This window comes from Amblyomma maculatum, unplaced genomic scaffold, assembly GCF_055883805.1.
Source record: "Amblyomma maculatum isolate TAMU_Amacu unplaced genomic scaffold, ASM5588380v1 scaffold_13, whole genome shotgun sequence".
Lineage (NCBI taxonomy): Eukaryota > Metazoa > Arthropoda > Arachnida > Ixodida > Ixodidae > Amblyomma > Amblyomma maculatum.
Genome location: NW_028146738.1, coordinates 1,518,620 through 1,536,320, shown reverse-complemented (window position 1 = coordinate 1,536,320; position 17,701 = coordinate 1,518,620). Strand labels below are relative to the sequence as shown.

The following is a 17,701-nucleotide window of genomic DNA, read 5'->3' as shown; positions in this document are numbered from 1 at the left end:
ACTAAAGCTGGCATGTTAAAAATGCTCTCCAATACTTCTTCTCGGGAACGACTGAATATTAACTGCTCATTTTGAAATGAATACAAGCGCACAAGGACACGCACACAAGAAAGGAAACACATAGGACAGGCGCTGACAGGACGAGCGCCTCTCCTGTGTGTTTGCTTTCTTTGTGCATGTTCTTGTGCGCTTGTATTCATTTCAAAATTAGCTATGCACCATCTACCCCAACAGAAGTTTTGTTATATTAACTGCTCATTTAAGCACACTTGGATGACCAGCTCGTGGAAGCTTGCTAAATTTATATTAAAGACTCAAAATCTTGGATATGTAAATCACAATATCAGGCCGATTTCCCACACTTCTATATCGGTCAAGACAATAGAGCGCACAATGTATGCGAGTTTACATCACACGAGTGTAGAAAACTGGGCGAGTTGGATTGGATTAATCGTAAAGCAGCGCGAAACACAGGACAAAGGGACAGGAGACGACACAAGCGTTTTATAACAACTGATGTTTTATTCATAGAAAGGTATGGTTATATAGCAACCAAACACAGATAAAATCAAGACGACCCTTAGCAAAAAACAGGCATACTAAAAATGTACTTCAAACGCATTGTATTTATTTCGTATTAATTTCGCATTTTTTTGTCCCAATGCCATACAAATATGTTATAAATATACTAGGAGTACAACACTGCATATCTTAATATAAATATGTTTAAAATATGCTTTTCGCCTATTGAGCATATTTCTAACATACTGAAAATGTACTTTCTTCAGCTTGGCAGGGTTTACAAAATCTTCCACCAATAGACTGACAATGTACTTTGAAAGTATTACTAATGTACTTGACCTATTTTTCATGCTGGGAGAAAGTACCCTTGGAATGGATTAAAAATATATGAAAAATAGGATTCGCTCATACTTTTGGAGCATTACAAATATGTTGCAGTTATATTTTCCAAACCAAGAAAAATATACTAATAATATACTAAAAGCATAAATTTATACCATTCTCGGAATGCACTAAAAATACATGAAAAATGTGATGCGCTCATATTTTTGATGCATTACAAAAATGTTGCAAAAATGCACCAAAAATATAGCTGCCAAATGCTGAAAATACGTCCGACATTTTGAAAACTAGCTACCGAGAAACATAAATGAAGGGCAATACCGACAAACACCTCAATGCGACATTTGTGTCCATTGTCATGACCCTTTTTCATGCTCCTTGGTTGACAGTTTTCAAAAGTCAATGTTACTTAAGCTAACTTACCGTTATTTCCGTCCGTACTTTACCCACCTAGTCTGAATATATGTGACACAACTTCCTTTATATCTTTATTTGAAGCATTTGAGTACAATGACCCACCGTGGTGGTGCTGTGGTTAGGGTGCAAGACTTCTGTGCCCGAGCATGTGGGATCGAATCCTGGCCGCAGCAGCAACTTTTCGATGGAGGTGGAAAGCAAGGCGCCTGAGTGCTGTGCAATGTCAGTGCACATTAAAGAACCCCAGGTGGTCGAAATTTCCAAAGCCCTCCACTATGGGGTCTTTCATAGTACTCGCAGCAAACAATTTCGGCCATATCATATCACACATTAAATCACAATACAGTCCATGGAAAAGAAATACGCCTATGCCACTCAATATCTATTTACAGAGTTTAATTTTCAAGAAACAGTGCTACAATACACCAATATATAGAGTAACAAAACACTGATCTCGTGCTAAACGAAAGCAAGTAGAAAGTCCGGACCGCAGATCTGGATAGGTTCCAAACTTTGGACGCAACGTGGACTGAAAAGGAAGAAAACAAGACACAAATTAAAGTAGGCTTTTTAACATTCCAATTAACAATCATATACTGCTACAAGAACAAGCTTTAGAAATTAGATGGTTCGTTCCTTCTTAACATGGTTATGAATGATGACAAAACAAAAGTAAAAAAGCTGAGCTGGAGTTAGAAACCGCAATGTCTGAAACGCCGTATTTGAAATGTAGACTATGGCAAAGCCACCAACCTGTAATGGAAACCACAATGGGGCATTCTGTTTTTTTATCTGATCCTGACATGAATATAATAGTTCCATTTTTCAGAATAAAGGAGTGCGGGTTAGAATCTTGGAAGCATATTTTTTTTTTTTTTTATCAGAGAATGAGAAATGAAACATACTTCCCGTTTATGCATGAGGTTCCATAGCGTGCATCAAAGAAAGGACCGAACACGAGCGCTCGTGTTCTGTCCCTTCTTTAATGTGCACTATGGAACCTCATGTAGATTACCCACTAGCCCGAACCCTGACCCTTCCTGTTTATGATTCTTTACTTGCTTTCTTCAATGCACTCGCTGCATTGTTGAATTTGTGACGCAAAAAACTCTGGACCATAGAGTAAGGTAGGTGGGGAAATTTTGACATCGCATGAACTGAAGAGGAAGGAAACAAGACACAAATTAAAGCCCTCTTTTTAACATTTAAAACAATCAAATACTGTAACAAAATAATAAATACTGTAAGCTGTAACAAATATGGCAGCCCCTATTTACGCAAAATAAGTGAATAAAATTCTCAAATGCAGCCCGAATCTGGCCAGGTTAGATATACCAATACCGCCCTTCTAAAAGCCGGTGTCATGATCACAGCTGACCGCATGCTTTCGTTGATTTATAAATGCAAGAATGGACAACTCTCGCCAAAAAAAAAAAAAAAAGATAAATGTGCCGCTTCTTAACATTCGCATCCACTATAGCTTATGCTACTCCGCACGTTCAGACGACAAGGATGGTCGACTCTGGCAAAAAAACAAGAAAAAAAAAAAATCTCCGCTTCTTAACGTCCGCCCTAATCCATCCTAATTTACAACGAAATTTTGTTTTTACACAGCAGCATTTATATAAAAAAAACACTGTTATATTATGAACTTCACTGCATGAACAGTTTGTCTTTTAGCGGTGTAGAAAATACAAAACCCAAGTTTTCAAACCCTTCCCTTTCCGCTTAATCTTGAATGCATGCATTTGTGACTATAATACAAGCGAATTTGGAAGAAACAGCAAACGAAACAAGTAAAGCTTTGGTAACATACAATTGCATACCTCAAAATATCAGTACAGTTGAAATTTTCTGTGGAGCCAAGCTGCTCCAAACAGGTGCTCTACCATTAATTTTACCCACAGAAAACCTTTTGATCAAACTTGGGACATCTCAATTAAAATCCTCACTGACGGCTGGAGGTGCAAACATTGCCATCAAAAATTATTATGAGCTTCATGTGTTGATACAACTGCCATGAAATGGGTGCTCCCACTCAATACGAAACCAATTGGCGCTGTGAATGTTTTAACGGTGCCTGAAAGCCTGCAACTGCATTGCAGGTATAATAGGAATGGGATGTGCAAACTGAAAGTCTCAGCAATATAGACCACTGTTAAGTGCGCGTTCGAAGCGCCCTGGTCGCGGACAGAGAACTCGTGAAAAGACTGCCAGATGTGTGTGTATTTTGCTTTTGTTTGTGTGTGTTTGTAAGCAAACGGAGCGGCCGTGGCAGACGAAACTCCTCCCTCTGTACTGTCCCAACTGGTGAGGCGGCCTGCGAGCTGGCGCCGCACGGACGACCAGCAGAAGAATAGCGTCGCTCCCGAAGACATCCGATCTGCCTGCAACCATCCCCGCCGAGCCAGCGAGTCGGCTTCTGAGAATTCGACGGGCGCTGGCGGTCAACATTTGTAACGGGGGTGGAAGGAGTCTTCACCAGCCACAGCCGCGGCGAAACGACGGGGGAAGTGAGGATTCCCCGGGAGCCTGGCGAGGAGGCATTCGAGGGGAGAACGACTTTGAAGCGTCCGAGCGACGCGGAAAAACGGGAGACTCGTTTCGGGTGCCGTGACGAGAGGCCGCACCCTGACTGAAGTGAAGTTGTGCTGCAATGGTGTACATAGTGTAAATAAATTCTGTATTCTGCAATTAGAGTGAATTCCGGTCCATGTAATCGGGAGATGAGAGAAATTTGAAGAAAACAACAAGAAAAGAAGAACCTGATATTTAACTGGCGCAGTCGGCAAGGATCTTCCGTTTTGAAGCGGACCGGCCATCGGATCGATGGAGGCAAGACAACAAAGGAGCCAGGGCTGAGCCATGAACCTCGGGCGCTGACCAGCGGGCCAAGCCATCTTCGGAGCACGACACAGGTTGGTGTCTTGTAGGTCCCTCTTCCGCGGCGCACTATGACAACTGTGGGGCATAGTCTGCGGGACCGTAGCGGGGAAGGATGGGGCCGGGGTGCTGGAGATGGGCAGATGGAGCTGGTGGCGGGCACAAAGGTAGGGGGCGTCAGCGGAGGCTCGGGGTTGTCGTTTGCCGTCGAGATGGCGCGGTTAAAATTGAAACTGAAAATTGCAGAAATGAAATTGGCAGCAGCGAAATTACAGTACGGGGAATCTGTCAGGGCAGCGGCGGCCGGCAAGAAACAAGCGGTGAGTTCAGACAAAGGAACGGGCATCGCGGAGAGTCTCGAAGAAGGTCAGAGAGCGGAAGGTTTGGACCGCAGACTGGCTGATTCGGGAGGCGGCAGTGAGGCCGAGATTGAGGATCAGAAGGCAGTTGTTAATGCGTCTGAGACGGAAAGAAACGTAGACACGATTGACAATGCGCTATGCGGTGCTCCGAATAGCACGCCGGCATCCGAGGGAGATGCGATTGTTGAGGACGCCACAAATCCGGAGCAGATAGAAATGACACCCGTAGTGCGCGTAGGCATAACTGCACTGAAGGAGGGTTGTGACAACGACGAAATGGGTCCTGAGGTAGATGTGGCTGTAACGGTCAACGCAGCAGAGCAGGATGGTAGCGACGGCGCTGAAAGAGAGAACTGCCTGAATGAAAGGGTTGTACATTGCAAGGAGAGCATACATGAGCTATCCGGCCGTGGTATGTCGAAAGAGACGGAGGACAGTGCGAGCGTGTGCATTCCCAATGAGGCGGCAGCAGAACGTTTGCTTGAAAAGGGAGAGAAAGTCGCAAGTCAATCGCGTAAGCCGCGGGCACCACGGCAGTCGCGAAGGGCAAAAATGGGGCGGGCCTCAAATGATTGCATGCGGACTAATCACAAGGGTGACCGAGATTCTCTTCAAGGGAAGAAGCGCGCATCCCGCTCGACCGAGAGAAACGAAAGAAAGAAGCGCTTCAATCAAACCTTTCGCGAGAGACGCATGAAGTCCAGTGTGTGGACAAAAAGCAGGACGCAAAAAGAGCAAATTGCCAAAAGGGACACAATTTTGGAGATCATTCGTATGGGTGACACTGAACCGACGGACCGCCTTCCGCCGCAGGGGGTCGGAGGCATCCCGCGCCTGGCCTGACGCGCTGCCGGTGCTTGTGCACCACCAGCTCCGTTGCTCAGAGGGAGCGAGGGCCCTTTTTGTTTAAATTTTAAGTTTGTTTTTGTTGTCATGGTGCGCCGGAGGGGGATCAAGGACACCAGCCGCGCACTGGTGTTGTGTGAGATGTGATGCATTCCAAGAAGTCACGCATCACAGTGGCGGTAGAGGTGTTAAGTGCGCGTTCGAAGCGCCCTGGTCGCGGACAGAGAACTCGTGAAAAGACTGCCAGATGTGTGTGTATTTTGCTTTCGTTTGTGTGTGTTTGTAAGCATTCGGAGCGGCCGTGGCAGACGCCTCCTCCCTCTGTACTGTCCCAACTGGTGAGGCGGCCTGCGAGCTGGCGCCGCACGGACGACCAGCAGAAGAATAGCGTCGCTCCCGAAGACATCCGATCTGCCTGCAACCATCCCCGCCGAGCCAGCGAGTCGGCTTCTGAGAATTCGACGGGCGCTGGCGGTCAACATTTGTAACGGGGGTGGAAGGCGTCTTCACCAGCCACAGCTGCGGCGAAACGACGGGGGAAGTGAGGATTCCCCGGGAGCCTGGCGAGAAGGCATTCGAGGGGAGAACGACTTTGAAGCGTCCGAGCGACGCGGAAAAACGGGAGACTCGTTTCGGGTGCCGTGACGAGAGGCCGCACCCTGACTGAAGTGAAGTTGTGCTGCAATGGTGTACATAGTGTAAATAAATTTTGTATTCTGCAATTAGAGTGAATTCCGGTCCATGTAATCGGGAGATGAGAGAAATTTGAAGAAAACAACAAGAAAAGAAGAACCTAACTACCACCAAGTTCAGTTTGATTCTTGTACTATAAGTTCTCAATGGTTTTCTCACATGAATGCAAACTAGCGCCCATATTGTAAACGTGCCTCGACTCGACGCTCTACCACCAGTGCTTGGAGTGGAGAAAACAGCCACTCCTCCACTTCAGGGCCAATTAGGATTCATGAATCCAACTCGGCATTTCCTCTGACAAGTTCTCTCTCTACTCGAAGCAGCGCAAATGACGTAAGGGGATGAAATTAAGGCGTACTTTTGGCCCGAAAACTGTGTGCTAAAGTAGCACGCTTAGTTTTTCATGTTGAGTCTTCAACAATCTTCGCAAGCAAGTTCGATGCTAAGAGCATAGTGGAACTTGTTTTGCGGGCTAGATGAAAAGGGTGGCTGTGAAAAACTACCAAAAATGCTTTTGCGCCTGGCAACAGTCGCTGCTGGTGACAGAGTTTTATTTGTTTGGTGTGAGATGTTCTCGCCCTTTGCTGCTTTGCCTTTTTTTTTTATTGCCATGCTTTGACAGACATCAAAATACATTTGAAAAAAAAAAACAAAAGTAAAAGCCGGCACTTTCTATGAACATGGCTTTGGCCTTCAGAGGGCTCGGGGGCAAACGGTGAAAACTTGCATGCTGCTTCACAGTGCGTTTCAGCGCATACACACTGAATTCGGAGCCCTAACTGAAAATGTGCTTGAAGAGAATGCCTTCGCTGGCAGCGAATATCCTTCCGTAGGACAAGCACACCCATGCACTCCCTCGACAGTGCCGCGCGTCCGAAGACGCACTACGCACCCTCAGGTGACAGGCAAGCCATTGATGCGTGGGGTGCAGCACAGATGTCCGCACAGCCCCACCGCGCCTTCGGTGCACCCCAGCTTACTGCATGTGACATGCTCTTCCCCCACGACAAGTTTGCCGCCGTTCATCAGACAAGGCGAGCTATGGAAGGAGTACGCCTCCCCACAGCTCGAGTCCACCTGCAAGCAAGCTCACCATTAACCGTGAAATGCGCGCCTCAACTCTGCACTCAGTAGGCTCCGAAAAGTTGTTCACTTCATCGGCAATGACTTGAAATGTACCCACACCACAGACGCATAATGCGATAATCAGTTACAGTACTGGTACCGGCGGCTGATCACAGTTATAAAAGCTCGGCACGCGCAGCAAGAGGCTACGGCCACACCTGTAAAATTATAACGTGCCAGATGTCCTGGGTCGCTGTCACTTTCAGCCAATGCTTTAGAGAAAGGTTTGGTGCATCCTCGTCATATCCACTTTCGTGAAGTTTGGTATACCGGTAGAACAAAGTCCACACAGCGAGCGAACGATGTGATGTCCTCAGTGTTTACAAGTGGAGTGGTCGAGGAGCGGCGCCAAGGCAGCGGCACTGCGGACTAGAGATTCTTGAGAAAACTCGAGTTCTCTCTGCCACTGTTGGGAGTTATTCGAGTGGAGGTTGTTTTCTGAAACGAAAAACGAGCCTCGGGGGCCGCTTGGAGTAGAAGTTAGAGTGAAGGCGCAGTCGTGAATATGGTGGTAAGACTAACTGCCACATTCACGACATGCCTTCACTGCAACTTCTACTCCAGGCCGCTTGGAGCGGCAGATCTGTTTATTTTTTTCTTTTTTTTTTTGCCAGAGTCGACCATCCTTATAGTCTGAGCGTGCGGCGTAGCATAAGCTTTGATAACTCTGATCAGCTGCCGGTACCAGTACTGTAATTGATCATCGCATTACACTTTTGTGGCATGGGCACATTTCAAGTCGTCACTGGTAAGCGAAAGTTTCGTGGCTTGCCCTGTGCGATGGCTTCCCCAGACGACGGTGGACTTGCAGGGGAGCAGTGTGTTACATGCAGTAAATTGGGGGAACTGGAGGTGCGGAGAAGCTGTGCGGACATCTGTGCTGCACCCCACGCATCAGTGCCTTGCCCATCGCAGTCGAAGAAGCGCATTCATTTACTCATCCTACAGAGCGATATTTGCAGTCAGCAAAGGGCATGGCTTTTCAAGCAGGTTTTCAATTATGGCTCCGAACTTGTCCGAAAGAGACTGGGCAATCAATGAACAGAAGGGTAAATGAACATCGGGCAGACACAGGCAAAAACCTCCCAAAAGCAGCTTCCCAGCATTTCAATCAGATGGGCCGTAAGGTTATTGAAATTTATTTATTTATTCTCCATGTTGGGCTTTAAATCTTCAAGGGACACAAACTATAGGGTGGGATATCTAATCCATAAATTTAGAAGACTAGAACCAACAGGAGCAAATATTGTTACGTGGAAACTATGTATATACAGTATATTTACAACAGCCTCAACAAGCATAGCCGCGAGCAGCAACATGGAACCAGGCCCACTTTGTTGTCATCTCCTTGTCCCTTCCAAGAGGCAAGTGAAGGAAACACTTCGTTGTCGTTATCTTGCAACAATATCTTGAAAGAAGCATTAGTATTCCTTAAATATATTTCCTCTCTGCCACAACTAGTCATTGCAACAATCCCATAAAGTGTAAATAGTACACTTTATTCATAGCATATGTACATACTCTGTATCCCCGCCCCCCTCCTGTAATAGCAAAAGCTCCAAGTGTTTTTTCAAACATGTTCGTTTCTCATTACTTCTTACTTTGGTTCCCCCTTGAATCGTTTCAGATAATGCCATGCTTGGCAGGTATAGTATACTCTGATTTGTTGTTATTTTAATTTTTTTTTGTCCTTCTCTCCCCTTTCCAAAACCTCTTGATAGCTGTTCCCATGCAGCTAGCTGTATTGCTCATCAGGTCCCTTTGGAATGCTTGTCCCTTTCAATGTATGAAGGAGCACTGAACAAGGGTAAAAGGGGTACAAGAATGCTGAATTGGGTGAGTTGGTGCGTTTGCATTTGTCCTTGTCTTCTTTGCGCTACGTTCCCTAAAATGTAAAAGGGGTACATCTCAGTTTGCAGGTCGAGCCAACGTTTCGACAAGTGGACTTGTCTTCGTCTGGGCAAAGCGATCATCAGTGGCAGGGGTTTAAATACGCTGTTGCTTCCAAAGAAGAAAAGCTGTGGAGGTGAAAGTGGGTGAGAATAAAGCAGGTGAAGGAATGGGGAGGGGAGGATGGGTGAGAAGATGAGAAGAAAGTAGGTCATGGAGTGAACAAAAAAAAACATCTTCAGTATGTATTTCTCAGCCTGGAACCAGGGATCCTGTGGCCAGCAAAAGAAGTAAAACAGCATACCAGGAAAAACTACAATACCGGGTAGATGATTAGTCACCACTTAAGAGAATCCCTTAAGTATATTCCCTATGCAATATAACTATTCGGGGAAACAATCCCACATAGCATTAATTGTACAGTTTATTCACAACGCATGTACACTCTATTCCCTTCTGCATTAGCATAAGCTGTACATGCTTCTCCAAACACATTTCCCCCTTATCACTTGTTGCTTGAGTTTGTCCTCAAACTTTTTCTTTTGCATGTCATTTGTGGTTCACTGTGCAGTTATTATCCTGTGACTTTGTACTAACCTCCCTCCCTCTTTCCCCCCCCCCCCACCACCACCACCAGCTTTGCAGAAAGTTTTAAGAATTGGCCCCCTTAGATATATTCCTTATCAGGGCCCTTTGCAAAGCCTGTCCCTTTGTCAGGTGTATCTGCACCAAACCCTCTTAAGTGGTGACAAATCATCTACCCGGTATTTTAGTTTTTCCTGGTATGCTGCTTTTACTTCTTTTGCAGGCCACCACAAGATCCCTGGTTCCAGGCTGAGAAATACATACTGAAGATTTATTTATTTTTTCACTGCATGACCTACTTCCTTCTCACCCATCCTCCCCTCCACACTCCTTCACCTACTTTCTTCTCACCCACTTTCCCCTCCTAATCTTTTCTTCTTCGAAAGCAAAAGTATATTTAAACCCTTGCCAGTGATAATCACTTTGCCCAGACGAAAACAAGTCCACTTGTCGAAACGTTGGCTCGACCTGTGAACTGAGGCGCACCCCTTTTACCCTTGTTCAGTACTTCTTCATACCGGGTAAACCATCTTCCTTTCGTTCTACCTGTCCCCTTTCAAGAAACACGTGTCAGCATCGAACCTGCTTTAGGTGCTGACAATCGTTTACTTTGCATATTAAATTTTCTTGCTGCTGCTGCTTTTCTTTTTTTTTTTTTTTTTTCATGTGATGATGAAAGCACTGGTTCCATGCTCATAGAAATTCATACCCAAGGAAACATTCTTTCACTTCTCGCCCTGCTTCTTTCTCCCCCCCCCCCTCCCTAGATTGTCTTCTTCGGAAGCAAAACCGTATTTAAAACCTCCACCAGTAATTGTGCTGCCCAGACGAAGACAAGTCCCCTTGTCGAAATGTTGGCTCGGCTTGCTAACTGAGGCTCCCCCTCTACACTTGTTCAGTGCTCTTTCATCCTACAAGCGAATTCCCTACTTTGACCTAATAGATGTGCCACCTTCATGGTCCCAACAGCGTAACAAACATTGTTTAGACTTGATGTTAAACTCTTCTGTTCATAGTAAAACTGAAGGTGTATCTGGGATGATTAGATTTCTTACAGCTTAGACTGTGCAGCTCTGTCAGGTCAATTTTCAGTGCCCCAATGAGGCATTTACACTACCCAACTTGACACACAGTACTTTCTGAGAGAATCATGCTTAGCAACGGGTATAAAAAAATAATGCAGAATAGGTACCTCTTATAAAGGGCTACAGGTTAACTTAATTTCCATTGCATCAGTTGATCAACACTTACAGGACAGCCAAAACACTCAGTACCTCCAGTATTTCCTGCTGCTGCACCAGCCATCCCAGAAGTATTGAAGACGTCAACAAGTTCTGGCAACACTATAAAACAACAGAACATTACAGAAAGAAAACATGAGCAACACTGCACATTGGAGCTTCAGATGGGTGAAGTTTAAATTTCGCAAACTTATTTAGCTACCGACAGCACAGAGCAACACAAAGATGCTACTCAGCTAGAAATCATTTGCACTATGTCGTGCAGCAACCAACAATGCTACTGAGTAAAACTTATTTGCCTTTGTCTGGGCCTTAGAAAATAACCTTTTTTTTTTTTTTTCATTTGCTCCTGCACAAGGTCTGCAGACATAATCAGAAAGGTATCACTTGCAGAGTTTAGAAATCGTCCTTGAGGTGGCACCACAAAAGGCAGCTATGTATTGTACAACCAACGCCGATTGAGCTACCACTGCACAGCACCAACTATAAGATTGGAATGCAAGGAGGCAGTGTCCATATTCCAGTGTACATAAAGCAATACCTACAGGAAGAAGGTGTGCCTACATACGCACCCGCCAGCTGCTCGGTTAAATGGACTCCCTTGCTCAAAATAATGCGCAATGGTCTCAACTGCCTCAGATGAAACAGACAAAGCGAGCACTCAGATTAAAATATTCAATGTGCATTCTGAATGAGTGAGCCCAAGAAAATTTGCACTTTTCTTTCTAGATGCAAGATTTCTGGTTCCCAATTCAACGAAAATGTTTGTACTCTAAAAAAGTAGTCGCATACAGTGCTAAGTCTGAACGACAAGCACTGTATAGCAACAGTGCTCAGATAACAACATTTTAGCGCATATTATTTGGATTACATAACTGGTATCAAAGCCTCCCTTGACCTTCACCCACTGGAAATTCCGACGGAAAATTGCACAACTTTGTCCTCATTGACCAAACTTGCTCTTAGAGTTGCCACTAGGCACTTCTTGTTGCCATTATAATTCAATGAGCGTTCAGCGTCTTCATGGTCACACTGATGCTTTCAACAGGTCCTTTTTTCCTAGACCAATTGCAGCATGGAATAAATTATCCGAATCAATAGCCTCCAAGCATGACATTTAAATTTACGGCTATACTTGCTGCCGATCTAAACGAACAACTACAATGGTTTCCTTTCTGTGCAATTTTTATTCTTTCGAGTTTATGTGATTGTGGTCTATGTTGCATTTGTTTTTGCTCTTATACTGCCATAGTCTGTTTTAGGAGTTTTTGAATTGTGCTCAGGTACAATTTATGGTATTCTTGTATTGCTGTTGTATTACTGCATTGTAGTGCCTGTTCTCGTTTTTCATTTCCTGACCGCTGATACATATGTTATCGATCCCCCCCCCCCCCCCCCAATGTAATACCCCACTTGGGGCCTTTAAGGGATAGAAAAGGATGATGATAATGATGATGAGACAGACTATTTGGCTGGCAGAAAATGTCTGCTCCTTTCCAGCTCTTCAACACAGTAAAGGTTATGTGAACGCATAACTTTTTCTATCATGCAAACAAGACAGGCAGTCTTGTGCTCGTGCCATAACTTTGGCATGTAATTATGCGACATAGTATAGCTAGAAGCAATATAAGAGAGAACACAGGAGCACATGGCCTCCACACTTTGCAAAGTGCTGCCACCGACATGTGATCAGAATCAGCAGTAAAGGCGCACGTAAAGTAAACTTGGACGGCTCCTTTTTCCGAGGATGCCCTTTACATTATTTCTTTAAACAAAGAAATAAGTGGTCAGTGGTACCATATACTCATGGATTGACCCATAATTTGATGAAGATTGGACACAGACATGGCATCCGGATTGTGTCCTGCGACATAAAACAGAGCCAAAGGCAAGTTTGCAAACTGCGCACCAGACAAGGTACTCCGATTGTATCCAGGGGATTGTCTACCAGATTCCCTTACATTGTGGGAAGCAATACATTGACTAAAACTTCCTGCTGGGCGAGTTGGTAGTTCATCTTGATGTAGGGTTTTTTTTTTTTTTAGCGCAAACGTCTCGCCTTTCTTGTCTTTGTTTGCGCTAAAAAAACAACAAAAAAACCTACATCAAGCAGTACATTGGACAAACAGGAAGATTCATTAATGACAAAATTAGAGAGCACGCTGCAGCAATATCGGAGAAGTCAGACACCAACCTCGCAGTGCACTGCAGAGGCTGCTTTATTTGTATTTGCAAAGACCAAAAATGTCCAGCTGACCTTCGCAATGTGAAGGTTTTGAGAAGGAATAAGGACAGGTTAACAAGGGAAATTTTCGAAGCACGTGCAATCAGGAGCTCGGAAGACCAGTGTGTTACCACGCCTTCAGTGGTACTGTTGAAAAAGGAATCAGATTACGCTTGTTGGCAGGATGTTAAAGATAAGGAATAAGTTAGCTGCAGAGGTAAAGTGAAGGGAGAAAAGATGCGCGGGTTCAGATCAATATAGTTGTCAGTGCAGCGTTGTCCTTGTGTCTGTGTGCGCTTCTTCGGTTTTGTTCCCCTGCTCTGCTGCCTCCTTCCAAGATGTTACACCAATTAGCTCAACATTCTACTCTATTATTGTTCAACTGAGTGATTTCATGTGAAAACCAAAGCCTTGAATGTACACGGCATTGCGCTCCACTGTTTAGGGCATTTAAAAGGCAATAGATGAGAAATGTATGTGACAGTCAAGCACAGCAAAACTGAACATGCCGCGCCTACATTTCTTGCCATCACTCCCTTGTGTTTCGCCCTGCAGCTCGGAAATTTCTTTCTTTCCCTACTTCTTGCTACGCTTTTCCGCTCTTTTACTTCTGAGTGAACTGCACCACCTTCCTTCCATATTCATAGCCACCTTTACTTTTTTATCCTATGCATTGCAGATGAAGCTATGTGATGTTAAGAAGATAGTGAGAGACCGGAAAGCGTGGCGTGACATGGTCCATAGGGTCACGAAGAGTCGGACACGACTGAACGCCTGAACTGAACTGAACTGCATTCTTTCCTTCACGGTTCTAAGGCTTATGTAAAGTTGGCTCCTTAGTGTTGGTGAGCCTGATGATAAAGCCATTAAACAAGCAGTTTTGCATTTTTTTTTTTTTATATCTGCCCTTCGATTCTAAGTAGTGCGTGTGCAGTGATGTAATTTCAAGGGAAGTACATCCCCGTGGCCAGGTGCACTTTACGACAACTGATTGTTACCAAAAATGTTTTTACCATTTAGGCAAAAGATGTCACTTATGGAAGAGGAACTGGGACTTCAGTTTCATTTTACTATATCCGAGTTTACTATAGTGGGGTTCCACTGTATTAGCACTGCGCTGCGTGTTCGTTTATTGTTAGTTTCGCTGAGCTAAGACAGTGCACTCTTAGACAGGCCCTCCAATGGTTAACCGGCTTCAAGACATAGCAATAAATGAACCAGCTGTGAATGGACCCCTTTCTAAGTCAAGCCAGAGCTTTGAAATCAATACTGGGTTGCAAGCAGTCACAAATTTGCAGTGATGGCAGATAGGACTGGGACAGGCATTGAAAAACATTCCTCATCATATGTCTAATTCTGCACATGCACCATGCCAATCATTTAATGTGCCAGAGAGTGCCATGTAATGATTGATCACAGGCCTTTAATTGTGACACTCAATTGTACCGTGAAAATCCTTCCCCATTTACAAAAGTAATCATTAGCTGTAACATGACCTGTAGAAATTGACACAGAGAGCTGAGGCTGTGTGATCACTACATGCATAATATGATGCTGCATTCCCAGGTCATTAAAATTGCAAACAAGCCATTCATTTCTCCAGTAGACACAATATGAAAAATTTTTTACTGAAGAGAGCTTTGAAATCAATACTGGGTTGCAGGCAGTCACAAATTTGCAGTGATGGCAGATAGGACTGGGACAGGCATTGAAAAACATTCCTCATCATATGTCTAATTCTGCACATGCACCATGCCAATCATTTAATGTGCCAGAGAGTGCCATGTAATGATTGATCACAGGCCTTTAATTGTGACACTCAATTGTACCGTGAAAATCCTTCCCCATTTACAAAAGTAATCATTAGCTGTAACATGACCTGTAGAAATTGACACAGAGAGCTGAGGCTGTGTGATCACTACATGCATAATATGATGCTGCATTCCCAGGCCATTAAAATTGCAAACAAGCCATTCATTTCTCCAGTAGACACAATATGAAAATTTTTTGACTGATTTTAACTCTTATTTATGTGGAGGATCATAATATTGCAAAAGTGTATTTAAATTGCCAATGACAATTTTTTATTCAATATGAGTTATGCATAGATAAGCCTTCTAACTACTTCAACATAGCCAAAAACATGTAGTTGCTTACCTTTTGATCTAATTCCAGCCTAAGATGCTGTCTCCCCCTTTCGTTTTCCTGGCTTCTATTATACAAAAAAGAAACACCATAATTTTTTTTTCAAAAATGAGGTTTAACTGCTTAAACACAAACAATTTAGAACTGATTCCTAGCTTTTAACAAGCAGCAGTCATTCATCAATAAGAGGCCTGGAGGAATGTAAGAGACTAATGGTATAATGAAGAATGCAATTTGAACATTATTTTCAATAGCAAGCTGTGGTACTTAAGAGAATAGTGAAAGCTTAGCATCAACACTAAGGCAACAGGTGATGCCACCAAGCTGCCCATTAAGGCTCAGAAAAATAATTTATTTTGCCAATGTACTGCATGTTAAACTCGCTGAAATTGGTGTGCCAGACTTACTGAATAACATAAAAAGCTTTCTGCTGAATAATTTGACAATCTACCAGCTCCAAGATGCTGTGGAGCTGGCCGATACACATGGGGTTCACGACCACCCTGTACAGGATTTCTGGCTCAAACAGGCTTCTGCAGCACACTGCCAACTCGAATAAGGAAGTTGCTACATGATGATCTTAAAACATATCTTAATGGCCTGCAGATCTATTTAATTTCTGACTCTGTCTCAGGGATTAGATTGCAAACGTAAGCATTTTATGCTGTTGTCAAAGAAGGAAAACAATACATTTTTACAGAAATCTAAAAAGCAATACAAAACATTTTCTCATTATGGCCTATAACACATGAATGGAAGGTACAGAAGACAGAAACCTTGCTGGTCTTCAGTCGATGGGCATCACCATATCCCTCCTCTTCCTCAAGCATTGCATTCAGTAATATTTCCAGATTGCTGCGCACAGCTAGGAAGAAGAAAACCTATTAGCAGACATTCTCCTACCCGTCTTTGCTTCACTCTATATTATGGCTTGTGAATGACATCACTTGCCTTAACATACAAATGGCACAGTTCAAAATTGAGCTCTTGCTCTGAAAAAGCAATGACTACGTTCATATTTGTTTTTACATATCGAACACCCTGGGCGGGGACACTTATATCCCCACCCACGGTGTCCGATATGCAAGAACAAAAATGTTGAAGCCGACATTCACCACTTGCTGTGGGACTGCCCAGCACTGAAATTGACACGAATCCGGCACTTGGCGATAGCTAGCCTACCAGCAAACCATCCTGCCTCGTATATCACCTGGACGGAGGGACATCATGCTCACTCCTTCACTTCATAAAATCACCCAACCTTTTTCCATTAATTTAATCATTTCTTCATTCTTCATCTCATACCCTACTGATGCCTTTAGGCAGTAAATATCGCTAAAAAAAAAAAAAAAAAAAAAAAACAGACGGCACAAGCAGGCAATGTACTTTCCGGTTCTAACCAAAAAACATTGATAAACATTCGCCGGTAAAAAAAATACGGCATCTGAAAAACCCAATAACGCCGGTTTTTGGTATCTAGGTCCAGTTCTTGACGAAAAACTTTCCTCTTCCGTCCCTTCAGAGTACAGAAACAAGCATAAAGTATTTTAACCATGGCTCCACTTGTTTACGTCACTGCAAAATCCGGACACTGCGATATGTGCCAAAAGTCTTTCTGTGGCGTGACATCGTATTTTTTTCTCCCTTAATACCAACGTTGGGGAAAAAAAAATTACTGCACTGTCGACATGTTGAGTACTACGTGCATGCCCCTTCTCCCCAAGGAGGGCCGTAAATATAAATAACCAAAGAACCTGGGAGACCCTGCACAGCTCTGACCCTGAGACCCAGCTGGGCGCGATCAACCTGACCGAAGAACAACGCGCACCAGCCAGCATCCGAGGCGAAGCGCCAGACGCGGGTGGAGGAGATACGCGAAGTCTATTCCTCCTTCTTGATAAACATGCATGCATACCGCCACAGCGAAATAGCAGCGCTATCTGGCTCAATGCAAGGGCGCCAGTTCTACATCTGCAAAAAATACAATAACAGTCTGTATACTTACGGCTGAACTTGACAGCTTGCGCGACGAGCAGCTTTGATGAGCCAGTTGCCCGCCGTTTTTTATCCTCTCGGGCCAGGCAACGTTTATCCGATTAACCTTCTGTGAAGGGCTGCTGAACGTCGGCAAGGTTTTTGAGTTACGTTTGACGACTGCGTCGTGCCCCTGAATTACATTAACATACTCTACAGCAAAAGACTCATCGGGAAATTGGAACAGCGCGAACTTGAACAAGGTATCACATGTCACCAATGGATCCCAAAATGGCCTAATCGCACGTGTGTCGCACCCGCCACCTATAAGGAGTAAATAATGTTTCTGTCTCTTCTTTTAGTAGTAACTCACACCATTTAACCCAAATATAGCCCTTGTTATTTTATTTTAACGATCTTTTTCCTCATTTATTTTTTTTTCACTTATGACA

General features: G+C 44.1%; 1 long non-coding RNA gene across 2 annotated transcripts; it reads right to left on the bottom strand.

Moving 5' to 3' along the window:
* Positions 1 to 925: 925 nt before the first annotated feature.
* LOC146172098 (uncharacterized) lies at positions 926 to 17,572 on the bottom strand. Of its 2 annotated transcripts, none has more exons than XR_014702575.1 (5): positions 17,281 to 17,572; positions 16,052 to 16,140; positions 15,288 to 15,342; positions 10,917 to 11,008; positions 926 to 1,810 (listed from the first exon to the last, which is right to left on the bottom strand). It is a non-coding gene; the product is annotated as an uncharacterized LOC146172098 (long non-coding RNA). The 2 variants fall into 2 exon arrangements; XR_014702577.1 differs by having other exon boundaries at positions 10,940 to 11,008.
* Between the last annotated feature and the right edge of the window lie 129 nt (positions 17,573 to 17,701).